General features: G+C 32.7%; 1 long non-coding RNA gene across 1 annotated transcript; it reads right to left on the reverse strand.

The window, feature by feature from the left end:
- Positions 1-638: 638 nt before the first annotated feature.
- LOC143083874 (uncharacterized) lies at positions 639-10494 on the reverse strand. Its single transcript, XR_012980927.1, has 4 exons — positions 10366-10494; positions 9713-9893; positions 1423-1526; positions 639-806 (listed from the first exon to the last, which is right to left on the reverse strand). It is a non-coding gene; the product is annotated as an uncharacterized LOC143083874 (long non-coding RNA).
- Positions 10495-10860: the final 366 nt, after the last annotated feature.

Here is a 10860-nt window from a genome sequence, read left to right on the forward strand (position 1 = left end):
TCTTATTGACACCATGATTTTGATCTTAGATTGTTTTGCTTTTTTAGTTTTGTGGTTCCCATCCAATCGGAAATCATCAAATCGACATATGGTCTACTTCGCGTGCTACCTCACATTAATATAGTCACTCATTAATTAACCAAAAACTAACAATAGTTTGGCCATAACGTAGTCAAAACCAAACTATAAGTCTACCATTTCACTGCTCGGGTTTTACAATTTTGTAAATGACCGATACGTGTGTAAAGGATTTTTGTGTTAAACTGTAAATATTTTATCATCAAAAATATTTCTGATTGCTCGAAGCCCGACCAACTGCATTTTAAAATGTTTTGTATATTTTGAATCATTTAAGCTACATATATATATTTGAGGCATACCAAAATTATTGGTGACCATGCTATACGATAGTTCAATCATGACACAATTACGGTCATGCCAAAGTTGTGTTTTGCGAAAACTGGATTGACTGTATTAATTATAGATATTTCATTCAATAGGTCATTCAACCCAACAATGTTAAGAAACGTTAAAGTCGGGAAATATATTTTAGCGAATTCTTTGTCTATAAATGCGCACTAGCCATTGAGTAAATTATGGTATTATAAACACATCAATATGGTATATATTACCTTCGCTGTTAAATTGTCCCATTTTGTAACAGTAAAGTGAAGTTCCTTAAACAATTGAGTCAGGTTGTTTGCATCAGTAGTAGAACTTGTCCTAACTGCATAATTTTTACCAAATGATATATTGTTGATAATAAAAACGTTTCCTCGACACTCTCCCTTCATGTCATAAACGGACTGCAAAATTCAAAAGAATGACATCAGAACTACAGGCATAATGATTTGCATAACGAATCAACTCGTAGACTGAATTTATAAATATAGCCAAGATTGGACTAAATTTATTTTATGGAAAGAACAAATTTCGATATAAACATGTTAAAAGCTTTTGTGTTACTAGTACTGCCCTTTCGTTTTTCTTAATTTGTTAATAGTACTCTAAAGAATGGCAAAATAAAACATATTGAAATAGATATATATAGGATACCAACGGAAAATATTCTGTTCATCTGCTTGTTTGATAATATAATCTCTGAAGTTGTAAAGATCAAATATGATTATGCTATGCCAAAACTTGCTTCCGTACGTTTACACACCAATTGAACTTTGAAAGTACATGATTTAGTATATCTAATAAAGTATTTGTTCTGTCGAAATATTCTCGAAAAGTGTAAAATTCCACCAACTTTATCGGTTGAACTGAAGAAATGTAGTGTCTCAAAGTAAATAAATATGTAAGAAAACTTATTTTGTTGCCTTACTAGCATCAAGTAGCTCAACATATGCCAACCTATTCCACACACACAAATAATATAAATGCATGGTTATTCTTCAAGCACCTACTATATCTTACTTCTTTTCCATATTCGTGAACAAACCAAGGACTGTTTTTATCTTTTATTTTGATTACGTGCTCCTTCGTCATCGCTATGTCCTCTAAGTTACTCGGAGGCCATTCTTCATAGAATAAAAACAGAATATGCATATAACAACATAGTTAAACGTAATAAAGGAGGCTCGCGGGTACATGTATAAATAAAATAAAATTTAATATAGGATTTCTCTATATTTTTTTTATAAATAAACTTGATCATATACTTAATAGAAAAATGAAATAAAAAAATGGGGTCACCGTTTATTTAAGCTCACAATCTGCCTCCGAAAGAAGCATATTTTCTTGTTAATGTCCTTTTTTTCTGTTGAAATAATAGGAGAAATAGAAGAAATGTCGAAATAAAAAAATAACCTAATTACAGAAATCGCCTAAATTTTACAATTATTTAGTTTATGTACAGCTCATTTGAAAACAATAATAAAAAATTTAGGTCACCGATGTGTTAAAACAGATATTTCAATTTTAATGCAAAAAAATAGCATGTTTGCACAAAAGGGAGATAATTTGGAGATTTTTCAATGATATAAAAAATTTTAAAGTCATCTGGGGCCAAACCGAATTGATTGTTTTGGTTGATGTTTGTACCATATCATAAAGTAATTTCTAATAGTGTAATAAATAAAATTTGTAATGAAAAAACAAATGTTTAATTTTTTGCAGAAATTTTTGTACCCGCGAGCCTCCTTAAATGTAACAATTAACAGATGTACCTATGCCTGAACATAAGAATGTTACTCCATAGTCGGTAACAGGAATGAATACCTTTTATTGTAAAAATCTATATTCTTTCTGACAAGACCGAATTACCGGTGAAGTAGACATCTTAATCAGTGTTTTGACAAGGGAGGTCTGCTACCTTATCTGAACCTTAGACAAATGTACAATGAATGATTGAAATTAAACACTTTAATCTTGACCTCAATTTCGAAATAAACGGTCATGCATCTCAAATCAAAAGATTAAAGAGTATGGTCAAAAAGCAATCATACTTTACAGATAATTTGCTTATTTAGAATATGTAAGCAGAAAACAAATCTTTTATAAAAGGACATCGAACCAAATGGTTTAATATCCCTAATACGCTTCAATTTGAGAGAAAAGAAAAATAATACGTGAACAAAAACTATCTGTATAATGATATTTAATGTTTTTATTTCTAACATGTGAATAGACTGAACATGCTGAACCAGTTGTGTTGATTTGAAGAGCAGAGGACGATTGACGAATATTGTAAAATAAAACACTATGGAGTTGTTTTAAGCTTGTGATCCGGACCAAATAGCTCTTTGGACCGATCGCGTATGGTCATAACTATATGCGTATATACTCATATGATCCTAACATATACATTTGGTCCTTAAAATTAACATTTGGTAACTGTTCATCCGTTTTGAATTTGACGAAAGAGCTTTGTGAACTTGGAAAATAAAGGCAACTGTAGTATTTCGAAACTCATAAATCGATAGAAAAAAAACTAAAGCAGGCTTACAAACCAAACCTGAGGGAAATGCATCAAATATAAGAGGAGAACAACGACACAACAGAGACACAACATTTAAATGTAACACACACAGAAACGAACTAAGCATTAGACAAAATTTGATGTGAATAACAAATATAACATCAAAACTAAATACAAGAATTTGGGATAGAAAAGTCCCGTGACACGTCTTATAGCAATGCGAATTCACACTCAATTATAAGAGGAAACAAACGACAAAACAGAAACACAACATTAAAATGTAACACACACAGAAACGAACTATAATATAACAATGGTAATTTTCCTGACTTGGTAGAAAACAATGGTGGGTTCAACCTGGTTTTGTGGCATGCCAAACCTCCCGCTTTAATGGCAATGATAAATATAACATTAACACGATACGACAGGATCACAATACAAATAAATAGGAGAACATATAGGACAGAGAAACATACGAATAATAGCTAACAAAAGGCACCAGGTTTAAAATTTAATACGCCAGTCTCGTCCACACAGGAAGTTTAAATTCATGTGAAATAAAAAATTATATGTGGTCTAAATACTCATATGTTCATGTCCGTTACTGACCAAAACGAGTACACGCTTAATTTTCCCAAATAAATGTACAATACTTAATTTTCGAGGAACGTATTGTGTAAAAACAAATTTGTTCACCGCGAGAAGCCGCATCACAAAGGGCTGACGAAGTATGATAAGATACTAAACTAAAGGCTATCAAGAGCTTGTGTACATGTTGCTCACCTGTATCTACTTAAAATCATAATTAATAGTATTAGAACCCTAATAAAGATTCAGGCCCAGTAGTGAAGTTGAAAAAAACCGCTCATACCATTGTAGTCTGACAATTGCAACTGGAGACCCCTTATCATTATTGAAATTAGTTTTCAAGTTGTGACCATTTGAAATTGGGTGTTTTTGAATAATGTTTCCTTAGACGTCTATAGTAAACTCATTTGTTCTATTTTATATATGGCGGTCATATTTGTTGAACGACAAGGTCATCGGTTACATTTCCCAATCAAGATATCCCGTTAAAAATAGGGGTAATTTAATTCTAGTAGATTAAGCGGAGAATAGTTTTGCCATGTTTGGTTAAATTCGTCACAGTTGTTCGTGTTATTTCAATGGCAGGTTTTTGTAAAAGATTACTAAAATTAACAAAACATTACAATAAAGGGTAATAACTTCTTAAGGGGTCGGTCACTTGACAATTGTGGGCTTTATTCAGGGCGCGAAATCAAGAATTGAAAGACTAATAGAGAATAATACTCGGGCAATACTTCGTGAACTCCCACAGGGAAATCAGTTTAGATTAACGGGAAACGGCAGAATATTGCGAAAAACTAAAAAAAAACGAAGACAGCGAAGTCGATGTTCCGATCAATCACAGTTAGTGTGTACCCCGGCCCAATGGAGCGATAAAACTAGGTCATTTAAACGTTTGTGGATGGACCGTTAACACGTTAACAACAATCTTCGAAGGACTAAAATAGTGGAAGCCGTCGATGCTGATATTTTTAGTGTGTGTGAAACACATCTTATTGCAGGTGACAATTTGCACATAAACGGATATATATGGAAAGGCTTTAATAGAAAACTTATTCATCGTGATGCACCGAAAGGCTCAGGTGGCGTAGGATTATTTATAAAACAAAGAATTTTAAATGATTACAATTTTGAAGTGGTCGATACCAGTTTTGAAGGTCTTTTCTGTGTAAAATTTACGTCCAAATCAACAGACTTTAGTTTTACCGTCTTTTCGTGTTATTTGCCACCGGAAGGTTCTGTAAGGGGCCGAAATTCACAAAACTTTTTTCACACTTACTGCTTAATATTTATGATCAGAGTGAAAGTGACGTTATTGTCATCTGTGGTGACTTCAACTCACGAATTGGTACACTAAATGACTTTTCTGATTTCGATTCAATACGAAGCAGGACCACGATCGACAAAACAGTCAATCAACATGGGAAATCATTCTTAGAGTTCTTGAATGAATAAAAAACGTGTGTTTCAAACGGTAGATACGACTCGAATAAAGACAATTTCACTTGTATATCAGATAGAGGGAAATCCGTGGCTGATTATATGTGTGTTCCTCGTGACGTTCTCGAACTGTGTTCCTCATTCCAAGTTATTATTACCCGATCTGTAATCGAGCAAAACAATCTTTTCCAATTTTTAGATGAAAGGAGTAAAATCCCAGATCATTCTATTCTATTGGCAGAATTTAAAACATTAACTAATATATCCGAAAATAGATAAGTCCAAACGCTTCAGGCTTAAATCGATTCCTAATGACTTTTTTGGATCTGATCTACAGAAAGCAGCTCTTCAAACTTTAATTCAACGTATTGAGACCACAAGGGAGACTCAAAGTCACGTGGATAATATCTATTTGGATCTTTGTACTTTGATAGTCGATGAAATGAACTGTAAAATTCCAATATATGATGCAAGTAGAAAGACAAGAAAACGACATAAAAGTTCTAAACCTTTCTGGAATGAAGAACTCGGACAACTATGGAACGCAATGCGTCTAAAGGAAAAACAATTTCTCAGTTTAAAGGAAGATCATCTACCAGAAGGAGATTTCGGGAGGAATTTCAACATGCACAAAAGTCATTTGATAGAAAATTAAGACAATGTGAACGTCATTACCGACAATCTTTTTGTTTTGAAAATCGATAATATGGTTACATCGAATCCTAATGATTTCTGGGACAAAATAAAAAAAGTAGGACCCCGAAAAGTACAAAACATTCCCATGGAAGTATACGGTCCAAACGACGAAATACTAACAGATGATGAATCAGTGCTTAACAGATGGAAAACAGATTTTCATAATATTTACAACATGGACAATAGTACGGCGGAGTTTAAATGACAATTTTCATAGCCAGGTATTATCACATAAGTCTTCTTTAGAAGACTGTATGATTGACCCGTTATATGATAAAACCCCGGATCTGAATACAAATATAACTATCGATGAAACAGGCGTTTAATACTTGGGGCAAAAAATGGCAAGGATTGTGGAATCGATAGCATACCGTATGAAGTCTTGAAATATGAATCTGTGATAAGCGTGCTAATATTTGAAACTAGCATTATTCAATCAATCTGGAAATAATTTGTCCAATTCTTAAAGACAAAACATCCGATGAACGAAGTCTGCTTAACTATCGTGGAATAAGTTTGCTCTCTTGTATCTCAAAACTATATAGTGCGTTTATAAATAGCCGACTATCTGCTTATTTAGAAACAAACGAGATGTTAGCAGACGAACAAAATGGGTTTCGTGTGCATCGTTCATGTGAAGACCATATTTTCACAATAATGCAATTGTGAGGAACTGTCCGAAAACGTTTGCAACATTTATAGATTTAAAAAAGGCATTTGACTTTGTTGATAGAGATATGCTACTGTACAAGCTTCTTTTAGATAAAATCGATGGGAAAATTTATAACTCTATCAAAAGCATATACGTTAAGGTGGCACGGTAGTATTTGCATTCCAGAATTTAGGTTGCTCTTTTGTGTACCCTACTTAGGTAAATGTATCTAAACAGTGTGATTGGACAAAAAATACAGTATCAACTGAACATACTTTCCCAAACTGAGAGATGATTCAGGTGTAGAAAAATATGAAATAATTTTACATACAGATGAAAATGAATTTTTGAGAATTTTTTTAAATTTTGTATTCACTGCACCATAAAAGACCTAAAATTACTAGTGGCCTTAGGTTTCTAAAAATAGCAAAAAAAGTAAACGGTCATGATACATATTCAAATTCATTTCTGAATACTAGTAGTAAAATGAAAGTACTTCAGTTAAGTGTGAATGTAGATTTTTTTGCAGTGTTAGAAAGTGGTGAAAATTCTAAAAAGGCTATCATTATCCCTATGGGCCAGGAAATACTACCGTGCCACCTTAATACTACCGCTTGTATTCGTTTGAATGATACTTTGACGGATTGGTTTAGTTGTAATTCCGGTGTTCGACAATGCGATAATCTTTCGCCGACACTTTTCTCCATTTTCATAAATGATTTAGTGCAGGAAGTTAAAGACCTTGACCTAGGTGTTAGCATAGGAAACTCATATGTATCGATACTGTTGTATGCTGACGATATAGTGTTAATTTCACCAAATGAAAATGACATGCAAGAGATGTTGAACAAAGTACATGACTGGTGTAAGCGATGGCGAGTCCTTATTGACACTGAGAAATCGAAAGTAGTTCATTTCCGCCAAACTCGTATAAAACGATCAGAATACAAAAATGTACAAGTTTAAAATTGAAGGAAATTCATTACAGTCTGTCGACAAGTACAAATATCTGGGTGGTATGTTCCATAAATTTAAAGACTACAAAGTGAATGCAGAGAGACTGTCGGAAGCTGGAGGGCGCGCACTCGGTGGAATTATTTCAAAAATTCATAATCTTAAGAATTTTGGAAAAAAAGACATTTGAAAAGCTGTTTACCTCATGTGTCGTACCGATTTTAGACTATAACTCATCTGTCTGGGGTTTTAAAGACTATGCATGTGTTAACTTGGTACAAAACAAAGCCATTCGTTATTTCTTAGGTGTTCATAAATTCTCCCCCAAAGTTGCTACAAATGGTGATGTTGGATGGCTGCCATGTAAAGAAAGACACTGGTACAATATAATTTCACTATGGAACAAGCTTATTCGAATGGATGATTCACGCGTATGTAAACAGGTTTTCAACTGGGACCTTGAACGGTGTGTGAACAATTGGTCATCAGATATTAAACTTATTTTGTCACACATGGACTTGGAAGATTATTTCCACCAAAAACAAACTTGTGTTATTTCTCTTGTAAAAGACAGACTTTTCATGTTGTGTTCCACTGAATGGGAAAACTCTATTACAAACTTTCCGAAATTGCGGACATTTAAAACATTCAATTCAGAATATAAATGTGAAACATATGTTGGACTGAACATCTCTCGTTCTGAACGTTCTATACTGGCACAATTTAGATGCAGCATACTTCCTTTGGGGATCGAAACCGGACGGTTCGTCGGAGAAGCAGAAGCTGACCGCATTTGCAAAATATGTGACTCACGTGATGTTGAAAATGAACGCCACTTCCTGATGGACTGTGTCCTTTACCGAGATTTAAGAAATCAACTTATATTGGATATAGAACACTCTTTTGAAGACCTTTCTAAAGATGAACAATTTAAACTTCTTATCTGCAAATATCCTAGAAAAACTGCTAAATTTTTGAACAATGCATTAAATAAAAGAAAACACTTTTTGTACAGGAACAATCACACATAAATTCTAACTTTGTCCGCTGTTAAATGATTATTATTTTTTATGTATAAATGCTTAAAGTGACATATAGGTCCAAAGGGCCGGGTGTTGATACATGTTATTACAACTGCTTATTGAAATATTGTTTATTGTCATAAAACACATGTCACTATAATAAATAATTTGGTGTTGGTATTGGTATTATATTAACTTACTTGTACTTTGCTGAACATTATTGTTGTTAGAAGTTTATCTCTATCTATAATACTATTGAAGATCATAACAAAAAATACAAAGTTTCCTTAAATTAACCGATTCAAGGGTAGCAATCCATCAACGGGTTGTCTGATTCGTCTGACATTTTCAGGCCTGATGTATCTAAATCTGATGAACATTGTAACCCATTGTCAGATTTACTGTTATTGCTTTAGTTTCAGATATAATCCAAAAACTGCATTTAAATTTGTTCTATCTTAATCCATGTTGGCCATGCTGGTTGGCTTGTGGTGACATTGAACACATTTTTAAACGAGAAACCCGTACGATGAGTATGGCCATAATTTGGTTAAATTTGTCATATTTGCCTATAGCTACCGGAAATGAATTCTGCAGATTAAAACCAATTTATTAACCTTATTCCAAAAGTTGTCAGACTGATTTTAACTGTTTTGTAAATGAAGTTTAAGACATGCATTTTAATTTTTTTGAAACGTCGAACAGCTCTCGCTACCACTGAAATGTTACAATTATCAAAAGGATTTATAGCAGGAACGAAAATCGTCTATTACCAGGGCAATCTTATTTGTTGACCTCAATTAATCCAGTATGTCATAAGCACGTATGAAAGGACATACAACCATTATTTTTTTTATCTCTTTCACTGTTTAATTTGACACTTTGAAAGACCTTAATTCAAACCATTTGGTTTGCCTCTTTTAGAAATATACTTTCATGTGCTTCTTAAAGAGATTAATAGTGTCGAACTTTGAGACATTTACTCAAAATATTTTGGTTTTACATTTCTTTTCTTTGGATAGACATACCTAACTTTTTGATTTAAGATTGACGCTGGTGAGTTTTTTTGTAAAAACATTTGAAATATTTTTTTTACCAAAATATGATCTAAATTATATACATGTATCAGTTCTCAGTAAATAATTAGTAACTTTTGTCATGATTTTTCAACTAAAAACATATGTTTTGCTGTACATTTATAAAAAATTATTCATCTATAATATTAAGCGTATTTAGACGTATTGTCATTTCATGAGAGAGGTGTCCATAAACTTGTTTTAAAGTTAGATCAGTCTAAGTGATAAAAATCAGTCGAAAACTGCATCTTTCTCGATTTGTCACAGTTTGACGTCGCGATAGAACCATTTTACGTTAGTAACGTCATTACTGTGTCGTATACCATTAAGTCTATATTCTAAAACCGAACTTACTCACCATTGGGTTCAGTTTTGCTTGCTATTTTTGCAACTGCTATTACGTATGGAGCGAGGACGTTTGCAAGATCCTTGTTTTCAGTTTCCATAAGAGCATCATGTAGTGCAGCCACACCGTCTTTACCTCGATAGTTTAAAGTGTCCAAAATTTTTCTCGTTTTCTGTTCTCGCTCTTCCATTTGCTTGAATGATGAAAATTCGTGAATAAACAATAATTACAAGTGAAGAAAACGAAGATAAGAATGGCTAACCCCATAAATGATGAATAATTCGTCTTTTAACCTTTTAAAATACACAAATGTAGGTGAATGATATGCCAATATAGTGCATAATAATACAGTATATAAAAGTATGTATCGAAAAGAGAACACGTTCTGACATATTTAACCACGTGCAAATGTTAAATGCTTTACATTGTTTTTTGTCTATTTTATTCTAGTTTATTACTTAAATGGGAAAACGTTTATACGTAACAATTTATGTTTCCTCTCTTTCAAATCACATACTTCAAATTAATTGATTTTAGGAGATGAAACATTAAAGTTGAACATGTTGTTCAATTGCAATAGTTCTCTTTCAATAATAAACATTTCATGTATATGTATTTCATTTTCTGCCTTTTTTTCTTCCATTGTGTATGCTTTTTTTACTTACTACGATCAATTCGTGCATTTCGGAATTAAAAATTGCTGACTGAAAAAGTTGACCTGCAACTGCATCAGGATTTGCCAAGCCTTTAACGATTTTTACTCTATTCTTTTTGAAAGCATGTTTCCATTCATAAATTGCATCAGCCATCTCTAAAACAAACATTATAATTCATTTTAAAATTACTTCTAATAACTGGTGACCTAACACATTCATGTGTTCAAACTATAAACAGTAGCTATAACAGGTCTAGCTTTTTCGAACTTCAACGATGCTGGTTAGTATCAACAAGCCAAAAAAAATATATATATTTCTTAAAGATAGGTATATAGACTAGATTTATCTATAATTCATGAAATGTATTATCGAGTCTATATATTTGTTATTTCAGACTTATTGTAATTTAGATACAATTAGTAAATCAAAGATATTAATTTGAAACAAATCGATGAAAAGCTGAAGTCCCTTGAATAAAAATGGATATTGCCCCGGTCCTAACTT

The sequence above is a fragment of the Mytilus galloprovincialis genome, chromosome 1 (assembly GCF_965363235.1).
Source record: "Mytilus galloprovincialis chromosome 1, xbMytGall1.hap1.1, whole genome shotgun sequence".
NCBI lineage: Eukaryota > Metazoa > Mollusca > Bivalvia > Mytilida > Mytilidae > Mytilus > Mytilus galloprovincialis.